This window comes from Triplophysa dalaica, unplaced genomic scaffold, assembly GCF_015846415.1.
Source record: "Triplophysa dalaica isolate WHDGS20190420 unplaced genomic scaffold, ASM1584641v1 Contig10, whole genome shotgun sequence".
NCBI classification, from domain to species: domain Eukaryota; kingdom Metazoa; phylum Chordata; class Actinopteri; order Cypriniformes; family Nemacheilidae; genus Triplophysa; species Triplophysa dalaica.
This window is the reverse complement of record NW_026622644.1, coordinates 52,501-62,500: the sequence shown is the minus strand read 5'-3', so window position 1 is coordinate 62,500 and position 10,000 is coordinate 52,501. Positions and strand designations below refer to the sequence as shown.

Genomic DNA, 10,000 nt, shown 5'->3' with positions numbered 1-10,000 from the left:
CCCGCCGGGGGCGGCGGGGGCGCGCGAGGTCCGGACGGGACGCGGCGTCGGCCGATCGTCCCGCGCCGGGCTCGCCCGCCCCGCGCCGAGGTACAGGTCCCGAGGGCCGGACGGGGGTCTCCCCCCGCCCGGCGCCTTTCGCGCTCTCTCGCGCTCGACCCGGTGCTCCCCGCGGCTCTGCGGACCGCGGGGCCGGACCGGACGGCCTTGTGACGGGCCTGGGTGGGGGGCCCGGGGGCCCCCTGGGAGACGGGACGGGGGCCGTGGTCCCCGCCGCCGCTCTGGGTTCGGGCGCGCGCCCGGCCAACGACAATGATCCTTCCGCAGGTTCACCTACGGAAACCTTGTTACGACTTTTACTTCCTCTAGATAGTCAAGTTCGATCGTCTTCTCGGCGCTCAGCCAGGGCCCGCGAGGAGCCCCGGCGAGGCCGATCCGAGGACCTCGCTAAACCATCCGATCGGTAGTAGCGACGGGCGGTGTGTACAAAGGGCAGGGACTTAATCGACGCGGGCTCGTGACCCGCGCCTACTGGGAATTCCTCGTTCGTGGGAAACAGTTGCAATCCCCGGTCCCGATCACGAGCGGGGTTCAGCGGGTTACCCGCGCCTCTCGGCGCACGGGTAGGCACACGCTGATCCGCCCATTGTGGCGCGCGTGCAGCCCCGGACATCTAAGGGCATCACAGACCTGTTATCGCTCCGTCTCGCGTGGCTGAACGCCACTTGTCCCTCTAAGAAGTTGGACGCCGACCGCGCGGGCCGCGTAACTATTTAGCAGGAGGGAATCTCGTTCGTTATCGGAATCAACCAGACAAATCGCTCCACCAACTAAGAACGGCCATGCACCACCACCCACGGTATCGAGAAAGAGCTATCGATCTGTCAATCCTTTCCGTGTCCGGGCCGGGTGAGGTTCCCCGTGTTGAGTCAAATTAAGCCGCAGGCTCCACTCCTGGTGGTGCCCTTCCGTCAATTCCTTTAAGTTTCAGCTTTGCAACCATACTCCCCCCGGAACCCAAAGACTCGTGGTTTCCCCCACGCTGCCCGGCGGGTCATGGGAATAACGCCGCCGGATCGCGGGTCGGCATCGTTTACGGTCGGAACTACGACGGTATCTGATCGTCTTCGAACCTCCGACTTTCGTTCTTGATTAATGAAAACGTTCTTGGCAAATGCTTTCGCTCTCGTCCGTCTTGCGCCGGTCCAAGAATTTCACCTCTAGCGGCGCAATACGAATGCCCCCGGCCGTCCCTCTCAATCATGGCCCTGGTTCGTGAAACCCACAAAATAGAACCGGAGTCCTATTCCATTATTCCTAGCTGGGGTATTCGGGCGGGCGCTCGGCCTGCTTTGAACACTCTAATTTTTTCAAAGTAAACGCTTCGGACCCCGCGACGGACACCCAACCAAGGGCATCCGGGGGGCGCCGAGAGGCAGGGCTCGGGACGGGCGGCAGCTCGCCTTGCGGCGGTCCGCCGGCCCGCGCCCGAGGTCCAACTACGAGCTTTTTAACTGCAGCAACTTTAATATACGCTATTGGAGCTGGAATTACCGCGGCTGCTGGCACCAGACTTGCCCTCCAATGGGTCCTCGCCCATGGGTTTAGGATACGCTCATTCCGATCGCAGGGCCTCGAAAGAGACCTGCGTCGTTATTTTTCGTCACTACCTCACCGAGTCGGGAGTGGGTAATTTGCGCGCCTGCTGCCTTCCTTGGATGTGGTAGCCGTTTCTCAGGCTCCCTCTCCGGAATCGAACCCCGATTCCCCGTCACCTGTGGTCACCATGGTAGGCGCCTAGAGTACCATCGAAAGTTGATAGGTCAGACATTCGAATGAGTCGTCGCCGCCGCGAGGGCGCGCGATCGGCCCGAGGTTATCTTGAGTCACCAAAGAGACCGGGCCACCGCCCGAGGACGGCAGACCCGGTTGGGTTTTGGGGCTGATAAATGCACGTATCCCCTGGGCCCCCCGAGGAGGCCCGGGTCAACGCTCGTTTGCATGTATTAGCTCTGGAATTACCACAGTTATCCAAGTAACTGGGAGCGATCAAAGGAACCATAACTGATTTAATGAGCCATTCGCAGTTTCACTGTACCGGCCGTGTGCACTTAGACCTGCATGGCTTAATCTTTGAGACAAGCATATGTTACTGGCAGGATCAACCAGGTAGCCTCCGGGAGGCCGCGTTGACGCGGGCTTCCTCGTCGCGGGTCTCGCGCCCCCCGACGAGCGGGGGTGAGCGGGGCCGCTAGTAGGCGCGTGCGCGGGCGCTCTCCTTCGGCAAGGAGGGGTGGCCCTGTGGGGGCCGTAACGCAGAAAGGTGTTTCGCGGGGCCGGGGTCAGACGAAAGCGCCGAGGTGGGTCTCCCCCCTCAGGCCGCCGCCCGCCGCACGGCCGCCGGTGGCGGACGCTCTGTGATGACCGGTCGTCTGAGTCTCCCAGGGAGGGGTTTCGGGCGAGCCCCGCGGGGCTCCCCTGGAGGCCGAAGCGCTGATCGGGGAGGAACCGACTGCCCATGACGGTCGCGAGGACCGGGCAGGGGCCTGCCCCTGGCGCTCGTGGTTTTCCAATCTACCAGGTGTGCCTGGTCCGAAGACCTTGTTTAACCCCGGCCGTTGACCCGTGGACTTTCGGGTGGCTAGGGGGCCCTCCGGTGGAGGCCCTTCAAGTCCGTGTTCTTATAGGTCTGAAAGCCACCAGTCCGTGGGACTTATGGCAGTTCAGACACGGTTCGTCGGATTCTCACGGCGGAGCGAGTCCGCCCGCGAGTCCGTACAGGTTGCCACCTGACAGCTGCAAACGAACCAAGCGCAGCTGATTTTTCAGTGGCTCCGGAGAGCCTCCTAGTCCGTGTTCTTATAGGTCTGAAAGCCACCAGTCTGTAGGACTTATGGCCGTTCAGACACGGTTCTTTGGGACGCCATCGGGGGTGCTCATCAGCGCCCAGTCCGCTCAGGTGACCACCTGCCGGCTGGTTTGGGCCAAGCGCAGCTGATTTTTAGGAGGCTCCGGAGAGCCTCCCAGTCCGTGTTCTTATAGGTCTGAAAGCCACCAGTCTGTAGGACTTATGGCCGTTCAGACACGGTTCTTTGGGACGCCATCGGGGGTGCTCATCAGCGCCCAGTCCGCTCAGGTGACCACCTGTCGGCTGGTTTGGGCCAAGCGCAGCTGATTTTTAGGAGGCTCCGGAGAGCCTCCAAGTCTGTGTTCTTATAGGTCTGAAAGCCACCAGTCTATAGGACTTATGGCCGTTCAGACACGGTTCTTTGGGACGCCATCGGGGGTGCTCATCAGCGCCCAGTCCGCTCAGGTGACCACCTGCCGGCTGGTTTGGGCCAAGCGCAGCTGATTTTTCAGTGGCTCCGGAGAGCCTCCTAGTCCGTGTTCTTATAGGTCTGAAAGCCACCAGTCTATAGGACTTATGGCCGTTCGGACACGGTTCTCTGGGACGCCATCGGGGGTACTCATCAGCGCCCAGTCCGCTCAGGTGACCACCTGTCGGCTGGTTTGGGCCAAGCGCAGCTGATTTTTCAGTGGCTCCGGAGAGCCTCCTAGTCCGTGTTCTTATAGGTCTGAAAGCCACCAGTCTATAGGACTTATGGCCGTTCAGACACGGTTCTTTGGGACGCCATCGGGGGTGCTCATCAGCGCCCAGTCCGCTCAGGTGACCACCTGCCGGCTGGTTTGGGCCAAGCGCAGCTGATTTTTCAGTGGCTCCGGAGAGCCTCCTAGTCCGTGTTCTTATAGGTCTGAAAGCCACCAGTCTATAGGACTTATGGCCGTTCGGACACGGTTCTTTGGGACGCCATCGGGGGTACTCATCAGCGCCCAGTCCGCTCAGGTGACCACCTGTCGGCTGGTTTGGGCCAAGCGCAGCTGATTTTTCAGTGGCTCCGGAGAGCCTCCTAGTCCGTGTTCTTATAGGTCTGAAAGCCACCAGTCTATAGGACTTATGGCCGTTCAGACACGGTTCTTTGGGATGCCATCGGGGGTGCTCATCAGCGCCCAGTCCGCTCAGGTGACCACCTGCCGGCTGGTTTGGGCCAAGCGCAGCTGATTTTTCAGTGGCTCCGGAGAGCCTCCTAGTCCGTGTTCTTATAGGTCTGAAAGCCACCAGTCTATAGGACTTATGGCCGTTCAGACACGGTTCTTTGGGACGCCATCGGGGGTGCTCATCAGCGCCCAGTCCGCTCAGGTGACCACCTGCCGGCTGGTTTGGGCCAAGCGCAGCTGATTTTTCAGTGGCTCCGGAGAGCCTCCTAGTCCGTGTTCTTATAGGTCTGAAAGCCACCAGTCTATAGGACTTATGGCCGTTCGGACACGGTTCTTTGGGACGCCATCGGGGGTACTCATCAGCGCCCAGTCCGCTCAGGTGACCACCTGTCGGCTGGTTTGGGCCAAGCGCAGCTGATTTTTCAGTGGCTCCGGAGAGCCTCCTAGTCCGTGTTCTTATAGGTCTGAAAGCCACCAGTCTATAGGAGTTATGGCCGTTCAGACACGTAAGTCTGAACCAACTCAGCGGACCTACACGGCGCCCGTGGCCGAGAGGGTGCACCAAACCCGGATAAAATCAGCCTGCCACAGCTGATTTTCTGGAGCTCCAGAGATTTTTTTATCCCGTTTTTTTTCTAAGTCCACACATGGAAGTCTGAACCGACCCAGCGGACCTCCACGGAGCCCGTGGCCGAGAGGGTGCACCAAACCCGGATAAAATCAGCCTGCCACAGCTGATTTTCTGGAGCTCCAGAGAGCCTCCTAGTCCGTGTTCTTATAGGTCTGAAAGCCACCAGTCTATAGGAATTATGGCCGTTCAGACACGGAAGTCTGAACCAACTCAGCGGACCTACACGGCGCCCGTGGCCGAGAGGGTGCACCAAACCCGGATAAAATCAGCCTGCCACAGCTGATTTTCTGGAGCTCCAGAGATTTTTTTATCCCGTTTTTTTTCTAAGTCCACACATGGAAGTCTGAACCGACCCAGCGGACCTCCACGGAGCCCGTGGCCGAGAGGGTGCACCAAACCCGGATAAAATCAGCCTGCCACAGCTGATTTTCTGGAGCTCCAGAGAGCCTCCTAGTCCGTGTTCTTATAGGTCTGAAAGCCACCAGTCTATAGGACTTATGGCCGTTCAGACACGGAAGTCTGAACCAACTCAGCGGACCTACACGGCGCCCGTGGCCGAGAGGGTGCACCAAACCCGGATAAAATCAGCCTGCCACAGCTGATTTTCTGGAGCTCCAGAGAGCCTCCTAGTCCGTGTTCTTATAGGTCTGAAAGCCACCAGTCTATAGGACTTATGGCCGTTCAGACACGGAAGTCTGAACCGACTCAGCGGACCTACACGGCGCCCGTGGCCGAGAGGGTGCACCAAACCCGGATAAAATCAGCCTGCCACAGCTGATTTTCTGGAGCTCCAGAGATTATTTTATCCCGTTTTTTTTCTAAGTCCACACATGGAAGTCTGAACCGACCCAGCGGACCTCCACGGAGCCCGTGGCCGAGAGGGTGCACCAAACCCGGATAAAATCAGCCTGCCACAGCTGATTTTCTGGAGCTCCAGAGAGCCTCCTAGTCCGTGTTCTTATAGGTCTGAAAGCCACCAGTCTATAGGAATTATGGCCGTTCAGACACGGAAGTCTGAACCGACTCAGCGGACCCACACGGCGCCCGTGGCCGAGAGGGTGCACCAAACCCGGATAAAATCAGCCTGCCACAGCTGATTTTCTGGAGCTCCAGAGATTTTTTTATCCCGTTTTTTTTCTAAGTCCACACATGGAAGTCTGAACCGACCCAGCGGACCTCCACGGAGCCCGTGGCCGAGAGGGTGCACCAAACCCGGATAAAATCAGCCTGCCACAGCTGATTTTCTGGAGCTCCAGAGAGCCTCCTAGTCCGTGTTCTTATAGGTCTGAAAGCCACCAGTCTATAGGAATTATGGCCGTTCAGACACGGAAGTCTGAACCAACTCAGCGGACCTACACGGCGCCCGTGGCCGAGAGGGTGCACCAAACCCGGATAAAATCAGCCTGCCACAGCTGATTTTCTGGAGCTCCAGAGATTTTTTTATCCCGTTTTTTTTCTAAGTCCACACATGGAAGTCTGAACCGACCCAGCGGACCTCCACGGAGCCCGTGGCCGAGAGGGTGCACCAAACCCGGATAAAATCAGCCTGCCACAGCTGATTTTCTGGAGCTCCAGAGAGCCTCCTAGTCCGTGTTCTTATAGGTCTGAAAGCCACCAGTCTATAGGACTTATGGCCGTTCAGACACGGAAGTCTGAACCAACTCAGCGGACCTACACGGCGCCCGTGGCCGAGAGGGTGCACCAAACCCGGATAAAATCAGCCTGCCACAGCTGATTTTCTGGAGCTCCAGAGAGCCTCCTAGTCCGTGTTCTTATAGGTCTGAAAGCCACCAGTCTATAGGACTTATGGCCGTTCAGACACGGAAGTCTGAACCAACTCAGCGGACCTACACGGCGCCCGTGGCCGAGAGGGTGCACCAAACCCGGATAAAATCAGCCTGCCACAGCTGATTTTCTGGAGCTCCAGAGATTATTTTATCCCGTTTTTTTTCTAAGTCCACACATGGAAGTCTGAACCGACCCAGCGGACCTCCACGGAGCCCGTGGCCGAGAGGGTGCACCAAACCCGGATAAAATCAGCCTGCCACAGCTGATTTTCTGGAGCTCCAGAGAGCCTCCTAGTCCGTGTTCTTATAGGTCTGAAAGCCACCAGTCTATAGGAATTATGGCCGTTCAGACACGGAAGTCTGAACCGACTCAGCGGACCCACACGGAGCCCGTGGCCGAGAGGGTGCACCAAACCCGGATTTAATCAGCCTGCCACAGCTGATTTACTGGACCTCCAGAGATTTTTTTATCCCGTATTTTTTCTAAGTCCACACATGGAAGTCTGAACCGACCCAGCGGACCTCCGCGGAGCCCGTGGCCGAGAGGGTGCACCAAACCCGGATTAAATCAGCCTGCCACAGCTGATTTTCTGGAGCTCCGGAGAGCCTCCTAGTCCGTGTTCTTATAGGTCTGAAAGCCACCAGTCTATGGGACTTATGGCCGTTCAGACACGGAAGTCTGAACCAACTCAGCGGACCTACACGGCGCCCGTGGCCGAGAGGGTGCACCAAACCCGGATAAAATCAGCCTGCCACAGCTGATTTTTCAAAAGCTCCAGAGATTTTTTTCATCCCGTATATTTCCTAAGTCCACAACTCTGGTAAACTTACTGCCGTTCGGACATGGAAGTCTGAACCGACCCAGCGGACCTCCACGGAGCCCGTGGCCGAGGGGGTGCACCAAACCCGGATAAAACCAGCCTGCCACAGCTGATTTTCTGGAGCTCCAGAGATTTTTTTCTCGTTTTTTCTCTAAGTCCACACGCTCCACATGGCCCATCAGTCCGTGTTCTTATATATCTGAAGGCCACCAGTCCGTGGGACTTACGGCAGGTCCAGACACGGAAGTCAGAACCGACCCAGCGGACCTCCGCGGAGCCCGTGGCCGAGAGGGTGCACCAAACCCGGACAAAATCAGCCGGCCGCCGCTGATTTTTCAAAAGCTCCAGAGATTTTTTTCATCCCGTATATTTCCTAAGTCCACAACTCTGGTAAACTTACTGCCGTTCGGACATGGAAGTCTGAACCGACCCAGCGGACCTCCGCGGAGCCCGTGGCCGAGGGGGTGCACCAAACCCGGATAAAACCAGCCTGCCACAGCTGATTTTCTGGAGCTCCAGAGATTTTTTTCTCGTTTTTTCTCTAAGTCCACACGCTCCCCATGGCCCATCAGTCCGTGTTCTTATATATCTGAAGGCCACCAGTCCGTGGGACTTACGGCAGGTCCAGACACGGAAGTCAGAACCGACCCAGCGGACCTCCGCGGAGCCCGTGGCCGAGAGGGTGCACCAAACCCGGACAAAATCAGCCGGCCGCCGCTGATTTTTCAAAAGCTCCAGAGATTTTTTTCATCCCGTATATTTCCTAAGTCCACAACTCTGGTAAACTCACTGCCGTTCGGACATGGAAGTCAGAACCGACCCAGCGGACCTCCGCGGAGCCCGTGGCCGAGGGGGTGCACCAAACCCGGACAAAATCAGCCTGCCACAGCTGATTTTCTGGAGCTCCAGAGATTTTTTTCTCGTTTTTTCTCTAAGTCCACACGCTCCCCATGGCCCATCAGTCCGTGTTCTTATATATCTGAAGGCCACCAGTCCGTGGGACTTACGGCAGGTCCAGACACGGAAGTCAGAACCGACCCAGCGGACCTCCGCGGAGCCCGTGGCCGAGAGGGTGCACCAAACCCGGACAAAATCAGCCGGCCGCCGCTGATTTTTCAAAAGCTCCAGAGATTTTTTTCATCCCGTATATTTCCTAAGTCCACAACTCTGGTAAACTCACTGCCGTTCGGACATGGAAGTCAGAACCGACCCAGCGGACCTCCGCGGAGCCCGTGGCCGAGGGGGGCACCAAACCCGGACAAAATCAGCCGGCCGCCGCTGATTTTTCAAAAGCTCCAGAGATTTTTTTCATCCCGTATATTTCCTAAGTCCACAACTCTGGTAAACTCACTGCCGTTCGGACATGGAAGTCAGAACCGACCCAGCGGACATCCGCGGAGCCCGTGGCCGAGGGGGTGCACCAAACCCGGACAAAATCGGCCGGCCGCCGCTGATTTTTTAAACGCTCCGCTTTTTTCCACTTTTTTCCTAAGTCCCGAAGCGTGAGGGTTTTTTAAAGCATAGCTCCCGAGACACGGCTCGCTGGAGATGTCTCCGCCGTGGCTCTCCAGCGAGACCGGCCAGAAGTCTCTGCGTGCCCGGGAGCCGGTGCACGGGCTCCCGGTAGCCGTTTGCTTTGAAAAATCATATCTCCCGATACCCGAGACTTTCGGGCTCGACTCGGGTCTCGTTGGATAGGTCTCGACCGTGGCTTTCGAAAGACACCGGCCCGACGTCTCTGCGTGCCCGGGAGCCGGTGCACGGGCTCCCGGTAGCCGGATCTCGGGCTCCCGTGGCCGATTTTTTGAAAAATCGTAGCTCCCGAACCCGACGGCCCAGCGGCTCGAGGCACGGCTCGTTGGAAAGGCCTCGGAAAGACCTTTCGAATGACGCCGGCCTCGAGTCGCTGCGACCCCGGGAGCCGGAGCTAGGGCTCCCGGTACCCCGGCGGGTTTGAAAAATCATAACTCCCGATCCCCGAGACTTTCGGGCTCGACTCGGGTCTCGTTGGATAGGTCTCGACCGTGGCTTTCGAAAGACACCGGCCCGAAGTCTCTGCGTGCCCGGGAGCCGGTGCACGGGCTCCCGGAAGCCGGAGCTCGGACCCCCGTGGCCGTTTGCTTTGAAAGACCCTATCTCCCGAACCCGAAGGCCCAGAGACTCGAGACACGGCTCGTTGGAAAGGCCGTGGCCAGACCTTTCGAACGCCGCCGGCCCCGAGTCGCTGCGACCCCGGGAGCCGGAGCTAGGGCTCCCGGTAGCTCCGGGGTTTTAAAAATCGTATCTCCCGACCCCCTGGAGCCTAAGGCTCGATACACAGCTCGTTGGAAAGGCCGCGGCCAGACCTTTCGAACGCCGCCGGCCTCGAGTCGCTGCGACCCCGGCAGCCGGAGCTAGGGCTCCCGGTAGCTCCGGGGTTAAAAAATCATATCTCCCGACCCCCTGGAGCCTAAGGCTCGATACACAGCTCGTTGGAAAGGCCGCGGCCAGACCTTTCAAACGCAGCCGGCCTCGAGTCGCTGCGACCCCGGCAGCCGGAGCTAGGGCTCCCGGTAGCTCCGGGGGTTAAAAAATCATATCTCCCGAACCCCTAGAGTCTAAGGCTCGATACACAGCTCGTTGGAAAGGCCGCGGCCAGACCTTTCGAACGCCGCCGGCCTCGAGTCGCTACGACCCCGGGAGCCGGAGCTAGGGCTCCCGGTAGCTCCGGGGGTTTGAAAAATCGTATCTCCCGAACCCTAAGGCCCAGCGGCTCGAGACACAGC

At 58.6% G+C, this 10,000-nt stretch overlaps 1 non-coding gene across 1 annotated transcript; it reads right to left on the bottom strand.

The window, feature by feature from the left end:
• Positions 1-310: 310 nt before the first annotated feature.
• LOC130417039 (18S ribosomal RNA) lies at positions 311-2,172 on the bottom strand. The gene has a single exon (XR_008906115.1). It is a non-coding gene; the product is annotated as an 18S ribosomal RNA (ribosomal RNA).
• Positions 2,173-10,000: the final 7,828 nt, after the last annotated feature.